Below are 11,147 nucleotides of genomic sequence, written 5' to 3'. Positions count from 1 at the left end.
TGCCTGGCAGCTTTTGGGGGAGGGTAGCCGGGAAGGGGCGTCGGGGACAGGGGATGGAGACGAGATGCTCCGAGACAGCGGCCTCCTGGGAGGAGGCGTTACGAAGACCCCCGCGCCTGAACCCCGCCCCGGCCGGGCGCTCTCTGCTGCCCCCCGCGGAGGTGGCCGCGTCCCAGCCCCGGCCCCCCCCCACCCCCCCAGCAGCTCCTCGGGAATGCTGGGAATGTGAGTCAGGGCAGCGGCGAGCGAGCGAGCGCGCCGAGCGGCCGGGCGGGGGGCCCGGCGGAGCGCAGTTCTGGCAGCGCCCGAGAGAGCGCGAGTCTCGAGACTGCGGCGGGTGCCGCCCCCTCGGCCGTCGGCCCCGCCCGGCCCGGCGCCCGGCCTCGGCCCTCGGAACGGCGCCTTTCCTCCTTCCCTCCCCCCGCTCCCCTCCCTGCTCCTCCTCCTCCTCCCGCTCCTGCTCTCTCGGGCTTCGGCTCCGGTGCCGGCTCCGGCTCCTCCCGGCCGCCCGGGGCCAAGGCGACAAGAGGTTGTAAGAATCCATGTGGGACGGCCCCGGGGCGAGCATCGGAAAGGTGAGACGTCGACGCCGGGGCCGCTGGGCGCCCGACTCCCTCGGGGCGCCCGTGCCCGGGCATCCCTCGTGCCGGGTCCCCCTCACTCGTGGGGAGCTGCAATGCGTTATCGGGGGGAGCCGAGGGGTGAACCACCCGCCTCCACCAGGGCTTGCTGGGGCGGGGGAAAGGATGGGGCGGCCTAAGGGCGGATTTGTCTCGATGTAGAAACCCCCGGATTGGAACAAGTGCACGGCTTCCTCCGGCGCGCGGGGGCCGCTCGCTCGCCCCGGCGGCCCGGGCCACCTCCCGCAGTCCCTCTCCTGCAGCCACCCTCATTGCTATTGCCTTTCTTCTTTCCATCTCCCCCTCTTTCGCCTGGCTTTCCCCCTCTTGCCTTGAAGGGTGGGGTGTTGGCAGGGGCAAGGGTCTCAGGGAATTCCCAAGCAGAACAAAGTAGAGAAAGGTGGAGCCTCAGACTAGGGGGTGGGGTACCTAGCTGCTTCGGTGGGCTCCGAGGGCAGCTGTTTAAAACAAACAAACAAACAAACAAAACCGTGTCAGAGAACATGAAGCGGATTTATTGGGGAGGGGTAGAGGGTGGTGGTATATGCAAACGAATACGATGTGAAATTAAACTGAACGACATTCCTTCCCTCGCCTTTCCCATCTCCGAATTATACAAGAAAAGCGATACTTATAGGATTGTACCTATTCATTTTATTTTTTTTTTTATTACTGTCGGAGCCTTTGAAAGATCATCTTAGGACACTGAAGATTAAGGGCTGCCTTGGTGCGGGATAATAAAACAGCGCTCGTAAACTACGATCGGCCCTGCCTTATTTATTTTGTACTTAAGGGTCTCTGTTCTCCTTGCGCGAGAGGGAGGGTCCGCTCTGTTACGAGAGGATCGATTTTAGGCGGCTACCTGCCTTTGCTGGATGAAAGGCAGTTTACTCCCGGAGCGGTGAATTGTCAGCTCCTTCTGTGATTGACAGCCACACCTACCACTTAGGTGGGCAGAATGGGGACCGCTGGAATCTCAGGAGCCAATCAATGCTCGAGAGAGGAGGGCAGTTCCCACTGTCAGGGTTAGTTTCCTGGTTGGCTTTTTAAATCAGTGGTTTTACTTAACCATTGGTTTATACCAGGTATGAGGCTCTAGCTGTGAGAGGCAGACAAGCGAGAAGAAAACTCTTCGAAAATGGGCTTAGAAGCAAGTATGCTTGACTTGTATTTGTCACCCCCAACCCTTTTTTTAGTTGTAGTAGTTGGGGATGATCAGGCCGTTGGCTTAAAAATGAAAATGAAATGAATCTGTGTAAAGAATGAAATGGGAGAAGGTGTTGGGGGTTAGAATTGTCCACCTATTTCTCTAGAATTACAGGCTCCTTTATAAGAGATACCATTTACTCTTGAGGTATCTGGAAAAGGGTGTGGCGCTTTGTCTCCTATGGTCACCCTTGTCCTTGTAAAGTCACATTGTTTCTCAGTATACAGTACTTGGCTCTTGGCTCTATTGGGTGGATTTTTAAGATATTTTTGAAGCAGGCAAGCATGCTTTATTTGGATTACCACGAATAGATTCTTTTAGTTTTTGACAGTATAACCCAACTTCTGAAGTGAAGGCTGCCTTCTTCACTTCCAGTTTGGATGCCAGTTTGGAGGTGGCAGTGGGGTCAAGCCAGATCCTTTCTGAAGGGTAGAAGAGTTTGCGTTTAAGGTGAATTTGCTTTTAAGGTGAGCCATCTTGTCGGTCTGCTTCTGTGCTTTAATGAAAGCCTTGTACAGTTTGGGGGTGGTGGTGTGTGGATTGTGATGGAAGCATGGCTTTCACCAGCAAGATCTTCAAGGGTGGATGGATTGTGGGCGGAAGGAGCAGATCCTTCTCAATTCTCTATTAGTGAAAGGCTAATTTTTCAATACTCTTGTCACTGAATTCAGTGGAAAAATTACTGGTTGAACCAGAGAGCTGTCACCTTGTAGAAGTTGTACCTGGATGTGACTATAAAGCTGTGCATTCAGCATTTCATGAACAGATTGTGAGCCAGCGTATACTGATTAGGATGGTCTTCATGTAGGAGACAGGTTTGTCAAGGTAGTATTATTACTATTATCATTATTATTGTTATTGCATATGCTAGCACTTTGGGGAGTACTTTACATGTATTTTCTTTTTTAAACCCTGCAAAGCCCCTATGAGGTAGGTAGGACTATTATTATCCTCAAATTATAGATGAGGAAACGAAAAGGAATTAAGTATCTTGCCACAGTTTAGTGTGAGAGTGAGAACTTGAGCCCAGGTTTCTCTGACCCAGAGCCCATGACCTTGGACATGGCCTTGAATTCAAATTTTGGTTGTGCAGTCTGCATGTGTCCAGTCTGCAGTGTGGGCTCTTCCGGCTTACATAGGGTCTATTCTGTTAAGAGTTCACTGCCATATTGATGGTCTTTGCACTGTCCTATTTGCCTTGCCACTTTGAAAGCTGTTGCCTCCACCAACAGGCAATTTAAGTAATTTTGTGTATATTATATATTTCCAGTATGTCAGTTTTGGCCCAAAGGAAATTTGGTTTCAAACTTAACAGTGACTTAAAAAAAGGTAAAACAGAATAGAATGCACACTCTTCCATTTTTCTTGATATCTTAAATTTCCACTTGGAGTTCTGAATAGGTCTTAGTTGAATACATGCTGTTTTCATCCAATTGGCTTGTTTTCTTGTTTTTTTTTTTCTTGTTTTTTTTCCTCTTTTTTTTTCTCTTGTTTTGTTTTTGCTAAAGGATAGGAATTTTATTTTCTCTTCCACTTACAAAGAGATTCTTTTTCATTAGTGATTAAATATAATTATATTTAAAATGATTCTATTAAAACAGTATTGCTCTCTTGCTCTATTATGCTACAAAACCCACAGACTTAAGCCTATCAGTGTCTTCTTCCCATTGATGAAACTCAGTGGTCATGGTTGGCCAAAACAGGTATCCTGAAAAGTGAGTTTAGATGAATGATGTTGGAGTCCAGAAATTCACCTCAACAGATAGTCTTTGATTTTGGTGGCATTGACTTTGTACAATCAACATTTTTGTTTGTTTTACTGGGACTTGCTTTAACCCCTTTTATCAGCTCAGAAGTTAACATTTTGGCTGTCACGTGGGAGACCTACCTGCCAGCCAGCAGTTCAGTTTTAGCAATGTTTATGTTATTCCTTGATACTTTATTGTGATTTTCCTTATTTTAGGAAGATAGTAGAACAAAAGGGAAATAGAAAAGCATTGATATTCATGATAATGTAGGTCTCATAAATTTAAAACAGTTGATCAAAAGATAGAAATCATTAGGTGTACCAAAGGCAGAGATGCTTTAACTGGTTCTTCTTACCAGAAGAAAAAGAACAAAATGAATGATTATGTAATAAATGTGAAATTATATCAAATGGTAAAAAATAAATTAGTCAACGTTTACTGCATAACAAAACTCCCAGACTTACAGCAACAGGTATTTATTTATTCTTGGGACTTCCCTGGTGGTCCAGTGGTTAAGAATCCACCTTCCAATGCAGGGGACGCGGGTTCGATCCCTGGTCGGGGAACTAAGATCCCGTATGCCATGGGGCAACTAACTACTGAGCCCTCATATTCTGGAACCTGTGCACCACAAGTAGAGAAAAGCGCACCACAACTAGAGAAAACCGCGCCACAACTAGAGTAAAGCCCACGTGCCACAACAAAGAGCCCACATGCTGCAATGAAGATCCCGTGTGCTGCAGCTAAGACCCGACGCAGCCAGATAAATAAATAAATAAATATTTTTAAAAAAGAAAAGAGGGATCTTCTTAAAAAACAAACAAACAAACAGGTATTTATTCTCACCCTCATGAGTCTGTCAGTTGACTGTTATTTGGCTCATCTAGGTTGGGCTCCTCGTGGTGGCTCTGCTATAAGCTGTAAGTTGGATTCTGGTCTGCTCCACCTGTGTTTGGGGCCCAAGCTGAAGGGATAGCAGCTACTTGGAGCATGCTCTTATCACGGCAGATCACTGTATTCAAGAGCCTTGCCAAGTTGCACAAGCTAATGTCATTTCCACTAACAGTGTTTTTGGATATACCAAGTCACATGGGGAAGCCCAACATCCATGGGTAAAAGTAGACTCTGCCCATAGTTGGGGAGGGAATATTTGATGAACTATAATCTGAACTCCTACAATGTGTAAAAAGTATGGTGTTTCTAGAGAATTTTGTAATTTTTTCTTCTCATTCTTGGGGAATGCAGTCTTCCTCCCCTCACTCCTATCCCTGGCTTTATGACATATAAACCTAGTGTTTTACTTGTGCATTTCAGGAATATACCATGTTTGATTCTAGAGGACTGACTGTAAAAGCAGGTATGAATATATACATGAGTGTATACGTGAATTACTTAAATGATCAAGGCACTATTTATTAGAACCTACTGTGTTTGAGGGACTGTGCTCAATGGAGTGAGGGGCTCAAGAATTTTTGTCTGACGTGAGTCCTGTTACCATAGAACTTATTAGGAGTAGGTGTCAGGAAAGAATTCTTGGATGAAATGGCATTTTCCTGGACCTTGAAGCAGTGACAATTTTAGAGGTACAGATAGAGCAGTGGATATAGTAGAAGTGTAAGGAGCACATCTGGTTATAATGAGTTATTCCATTTGGCTAGAGGGTAAGACACGTGAATAATAATAACAATAATAATTATAATAATAGCAATAATTATAGCTTAACTTTTATCGAGCAGTTAACTATGTGCTATGTACTCTGCTTAGCACTTTACGTAAAGTATATAATTTAATATTGGGGTAGACATTGCTGATTGCCTATCCAGTATTCATTCTCTCCTTTCTAACTAAAACTCCAATTTTGTTTGGGATGGGGATATGCGCATCTCACGCTCCCAAACTCCCTTACGTGAATGGCCACAAAATTCAGGTCTTAATGATGCAAGTGGATGTTGTTGGATGGGGGCCTTCCTTAAAGCTTAGTGAGGAGGACACACTTGACTGGTATACCACAGCAGCATTTGACCGCTTTTTGCTTCTTGCTGCTGGGAAAATGGGCACAATGCCTTGAGGCGCAGCCTCGAACTACAACAACAAAGATAAGACCATGTATTAAAAACGACAAGGCTGGAACCTGGAAGGCTCTTGGTCTTGATTGACATCGTTGAGCCATAGTAACAGCCTAGACTGCCTTCCCCTGTACTTCTTGTTGCTTAAAACAAATAACCTCCTTACTTGTAAGCCACTATTTGTTACTTGTAATCAAACATAATCCTTGCTGATACATACCTTCTCAAGAACCTTTCAAAGTAGATGCCATCATACCTATTTTAAAGGTGAGAACATCAAAAATCAGATTAAGGCATTTGCACAAGATCTAGGATTCATCACTATGTCATTTTGACTTTCAGGGCCATCATCCTGCCTTTGGCTGGGCAAATATTGCCACAGAAGAGATAGTGTTGGAAAAGTAGTTTGGGGTAAAATTGAGGAGGCAACTGGATTCCAGGCTGAAAAGTCTGAGTTTTAGTCCTGGGCTAACGAGTACAGTTGGCCCTCAGTATACACGGGTTCTGCGTCTGGAGGGTTGACTGTAAGGGACTTGAGCATCCTTGGATTTTGCTATCCATGGTCATTCTGGGAGCCAATCCCGTGCAGATACTGAGGGACAACTGTGTAAGATGATTTGGAAAAGACAGAGACTGGAGGTTGGAAGATCACTGAGGCTTAAATACGTGACACCAGGGCTTTAGTGTGAATGAAAGTGGAGGAGAAGCTGGGCACAAAGGTGAGCTGGGAACGTGAGAAGAGAATGGAACTGAGTGAACACAAATCATAGTTGGCTGCTTACCTGTAATCTTCTGAGAACAAAAATGAAAGTCTCCTGAAGGTTAGTATTAACTTCTACTAATGGCTTCACATTTACCAGGAAGTAGGGAATGAGTAATGTAGAGAATTGTTAATGGGATGTGAATCATTATTTAGTGCAATAGGTGGGGACTTCTACTTCTTGTCTGTATCATTTACTGAACCCTTGATGACCTTGTATGACATGATTTTGGTCTGGGTCTGGCTCCATTGTGCCAAAGGTAGCAGAGATGAAGGGTATGGCCAGAGAGTGGTGAACGTTAAAACAAATTCTGTCAGTGGACTTATTTCCACATCTGCTAATCATTCTGGAGCTTTCTTAGGGGTGGGGCAGTGTCAATTTAACTTCCTGGGCCTCCTTTTTTTCTCCTGTCTCTCTACTTTTTTAATCTGTAAAATAAAGGATTTGGTTTACATTAGCGGTTTTCAAATGTTTTTCAGCTGTAGAAACTTTTGTTTCCTGAAAAAAAACTTGTCTGGACCCCGAGTATATTTACAGAAAAAAGCAGAGCTGCTCTGAAAATTCGAGGTCCAGGTTTGTGTAGTCTGGTATGTCTTTATGTTGAGGCCACTGATCTGAAATGATCCCTACACATTCTCCCAGGTCCAGGATTATGTGAATCTTAGAGCTGTCCAGATGTTTTACTGGAGCATCCTCTTTAACAAATCCCTTTGTTATTCCACAGCTTGCTGTGTTTTAGTATCATCCAGGGTAGAGGCTGTTAATGTTCGCCATAGCTACTTTTTCTCCAGGTGTATGTTGTGTTACCTCTATGCTAGAACATTTAATTTCCAGTGTGAGACCATCCAGTATTCTTTTCTGCTGTGATGATCATGCAAGCACCTGTTGAGATGGAGCCTCCATCTGCCAGGGTCCCTGAGTCACTAAATGAGCAAAGCTTCCAGTCAACTGTCATTGGACATACAATGTGACTGAGAAATACCTTTGTTGTTTTAAGCCATTGAGATTTTGTGATTGTTTATGCAGCACTTTTTAAAAAGCTTATCTTTACTGATAGATCATCTTTTAGCACATCTGCTAAACTTTAACTTACTTTTTAAGTGTCTTCTGGATCAACCTGAGGTCTGGCCACCTTGTCCTTACTTTGTGCTTAGGAAAGTAGGAGGTAGCATCTACATTAGCTGTCCATGTAGGTCTCTGTACTCATAGATTCTATGAATTGGAATACTTATGCTTAATTACATTTGCTGTCATGTTAAAAAAAATTCAAAAGATATATTATGTAGTGCATCTTACTTTAAAAAAAAGCCTTTAATTTAATGTCCTGTTGCTTTTTAAGGTAGTAGAACCTCAGTGGTTTGGGGAAGAATAATTATTATCAGTTACCATAATAATGGCTACTATAGCTTGAGGACTCATTCATTGATTTGTGTAACATTTATTGAGCATCTACTATGTGATAGGTACTGGTGGTATGGGGTGAACCATAGATAGTTCCTCACTTGGAGCTTACACTCTAATTGGGGGTTGTGGATAAGTTTGCTCTGTTCTATGAAGGACACCAGTTATGAGCATTTACCATGTGCTAGGTGCTTTATACCCCTCATTTCATAATACCCATAAAGGTAGGTATATTATCCCATTTTATAGATGAGGAAACTGAGGCTCAAAGAATTTGATAAACTCTATGAAGGCAAGAGCTTTTGCCTTTTGCTGTATCCCCCAGTGCTTAGAAAAATCTTTGACACATAGTAGCTGCTGAATAAATATTTGTTGATTGAATAAATCAGCAGAGGAACTTGCTTAAAATTAATGCCGTGGTAGAACCGGAACTTGGTTGGGTGAACCCACATCTGCTTGACTCTCAGGCTGTTAAATTATCAGTGGGTATTGTAGGAGCAGTGTGTTTACACACAGTTACAACAGAAGCAACAACTGAGCCCCACCAGTGTCAATGCCAAAGGCACCAGCAAGAGCCAGATTGTCTCTTTTATGGCTAGGGCCGAGTTCTCTGCATGATTTGCTACTCACTCTGTCTCAGCTGGGGAAACTCGAGGCCACTACCTCACTGACTTAATTGCTGATGTAATTGGTCACCCCTCTCTTGGGCCAGTTCAACTTCTGCTCTATCCGGATTTCCTTAGCACTTGGCTGGCCCTGTTTCCCAGGTCTGTGCCTCAAGTTCTGCATTTAGCATTTTGTGCATTTCTTCTCCACTTTCATTTTCCAGATTTGTTGCTTTGAAGTTCCAGGAAATCTCTAGTTGCTGGCGCCTAGTGGGCACTCAACAAAATTAAAAAAAAAAAAAAGGGAGAGAGAGAGAGAGAAGGAAAGGAAGGCAGCCAGCACTTTCAGGAAAAGCTAAGTGATTACTTTTTCCTCGGAGTCAATAGTGAGATTGCAGCCCCAGCAGATGAGGAGTATGGGTTGGGTTGGAGGGCATCCCTGGGGTACACCTATAGATGGAAGGCCAGTGGCAATGTTCATAGATGCCTTATACAAGCAGCTTTACTTTGCTGTGGTTTGTTCTTCAAATTCTACATTTCGCTCACTTAATTCTCTTGTATGCGTGCAGTATGTGCACGTACGTGTATGTGTATGCATGGGGGGAGTCTAATTCTTTCTTCCTGCCTTACAGCTTTCCACCCCTAAAGGTAGTTGTCATTCTGTGATTTCAGAATGTGAGTGAATTACAGGCAGCAAAGTGCATTCTCTGTAAGTGTATTAAGAGCAAACTATTAATTCAAGGCAATTTCTTAGTGGCTCAGAAGACAAGAGCTTGAATGGGAATTGAGCAATGTGTTCTTTAAGAATATGCTCAGATCCTTATGCAAACTGTGAGAGGCTTTCCCCTACAACAGTATGGCTAATTATAGCAAGAAAGGGCAGGGTTTTATGTAAGGAATTATGCTGAGTTGTGCACTGTAGTTACTAGTTCTTTTGTAGCAGATTTCTCTAAAACAAGATGGGTGTGGTCAGGGTGGGAAGTTCATCTTCTGTGGGCCCAAGGTGATTGAAGGTAGGGGCCCAAGGTGATTTGGGGTCTGGGAGCTGCTCTGAGGGTGGAGAACAACACTCTGAAGGTGGAAGGTTGAGTGGCTCTGTAAGATGTGAGGTTGGTCTGATCCATGGTTATTTTCTTAGTGACACCAGTAGGCACCAAACTCCTACCGAGATGACTTTCTTATTCCTGGTTTAAGGCAGATTAGCCATGCTGCGTTCCTGCCAGCTGGCTGCAAGCTAACTGCCATCCCTGGAGGAGCAAGACTGTGGTTCAAAGGTCAGGATCCTAGTGGAGCAGCGTTGTTGATCCTTTTCCACATTTGGCTCTCAGGAGAGGGCTTCAGATGTGTTTTCTTTCTGTCTGGTGATGTGTGCTTTTTGTTCCTTCTGGGTAAGATTCTCCCTGCTTCCTTCCCCCCACCCGCTTTGGTTCTCTAGCCATCTTGTTTCTGAAACCTCTCCATGGGGGGAAGCAGGAGGTTACATAGTGAATTGGATGATAGCTTGGTATTCTTAGGAGCTCGTTGAAAATAGGTCCTGTTTGATGCTGGGTGGATATAAAGGCACTGGAGTTTCAGTGACTGCTGTTCATCAGGCTTGCAAGCACAGAGCAGTTAGTAGGGGTACAATAGGGAAATTCCTTACCTTTTTTGTTAAGTCTGAGAAAGTACTATCTTTTCATACAGAGCCTTCAAATACATTGAGGGGACATCCTTAAAATCAGCAACATGAATAGATGCTTAGAATAACTTCCGAGCAGATTTTTTTTTTTTTGGTGGTACGCGGGCCTCTCACTGCCGTGGCCGCTCCCGTTGCGGAGCACAGGCTCCAGATGCGCAGGCTCAGCGGCCATGGCTCACAGGCCCAGCCGCTCCGCGGCATGTGGGATCTTCCCGGACCGGGGCACGAGCCCGTGTCCCCTGCATCGGCAGGTGGACTCTCAACCACTGCGCCACCGGGGAATTCCCGCCCCGAGCAGATTCTTTTGGATATAGAGATGTGAGCACTGACCTGCAAGTCAAGAGACCTAAATTCCATTTCTGGCTTTACCACTAGCTTTCTACTTATTTCTCCGTTTCTTAATATATATCAAAACCATCTGGCTCTTTTCCAGGTCTAAAATGATTTTTTTTTTTTACAACAGGTTTTTCATGCAAAGGATCAGCTAAGTAACTGTCTTTTTTTTTTTGGTACGTGGGCCTCTCACTGTTGTGGCCTCTCCCATTGCAGAACACAGGCTCCGGACGCTCAGGCTCAGCGGCCATGGCTCACGGGCCCAGCCGCTCCATGGCATGTGGGATCTTCCCGGACCGGGGCACGAACCCGTGTCCCCTGCATCGGCAGGCGGACTCTCAACCACTGCACCACCAGGGAAGCCCGTAACTGTCATTTTATAAGCTATTTTACCCTGGAAAACAAGAATGCCCGGTGTGCTTTCATGATGGACTTTATTAACAAAGAGTTAAGCCATTATATTATATTTTCACTATATATATGTGTGCTTGCTTCATGGCAGCTCTCTGCTGGCACTGGGGATGCAGTTGTAAACAGGTGATTTTGGGGGGCTCAGGGATTGTAGCCTCTAGGACGGCACCAAACAAGTAAGCAGGCTACTGTAATGGAAGCTCTTATGGCAGAACACCCAGGCTGTCCTCCTCTAGGAGGACGGGGGAGATTCATGGATGAAGGATGGAGACAGGCTTCTAGAAGAAGGTAACACCTAAGGGGAGGTAGAACACTAA

At 45.0% G+C, this 11,147-nt stretch overlaps 1 protein-coding gene across 12 annotated transcripts in view; it reads left to right on the top strand.

Moving 5' to 3' along the window:
* Positions 1-305: 305 nt before the first annotated feature.
* ERC2 (ELKS/RAB6-interacting/CAST family member 2) overlaps positions 306-11,147 on the top strand; it is a 960,889-nt gene continuing 950,047 nt past the window's right edge. For 6 of the 12 annotated variants that reach the window (XR_010947074.1, XR_010947075.1, XM_067754793.1 and 3 more), the window contains exon 1: positions 307-575. The gene's annotated coding sequence lies outside the window, so the exon portion shown is untranslated. Of the gene's footprint in view, positions 576-1,634; positions 1,775-11,147 lie in introns of those variants that run through there. The other 6 variants (XM_067754789.1, XM_067754790.1, XM_067754795.1 and 3 more) reach the window with 4 other exon arrangements.

This window comes from Pseudorca crassidens, chromosome 10 (genome assembly GCF_039906515.1).
Source record: "Pseudorca crassidens isolate mPseCra1 chromosome 10, mPseCra1.hap1, whole genome shotgun sequence".
In the NCBI taxonomy this organism is placed as follows: domain Eukaryota; kingdom Metazoa; phylum Chordata; class Mammalia; order Artiodactyla; family Delphinidae; genus Pseudorca; species Pseudorca crassidens.
This window is presented reverse-complemented; position numbering and strand designations above follow the sequence as displayed.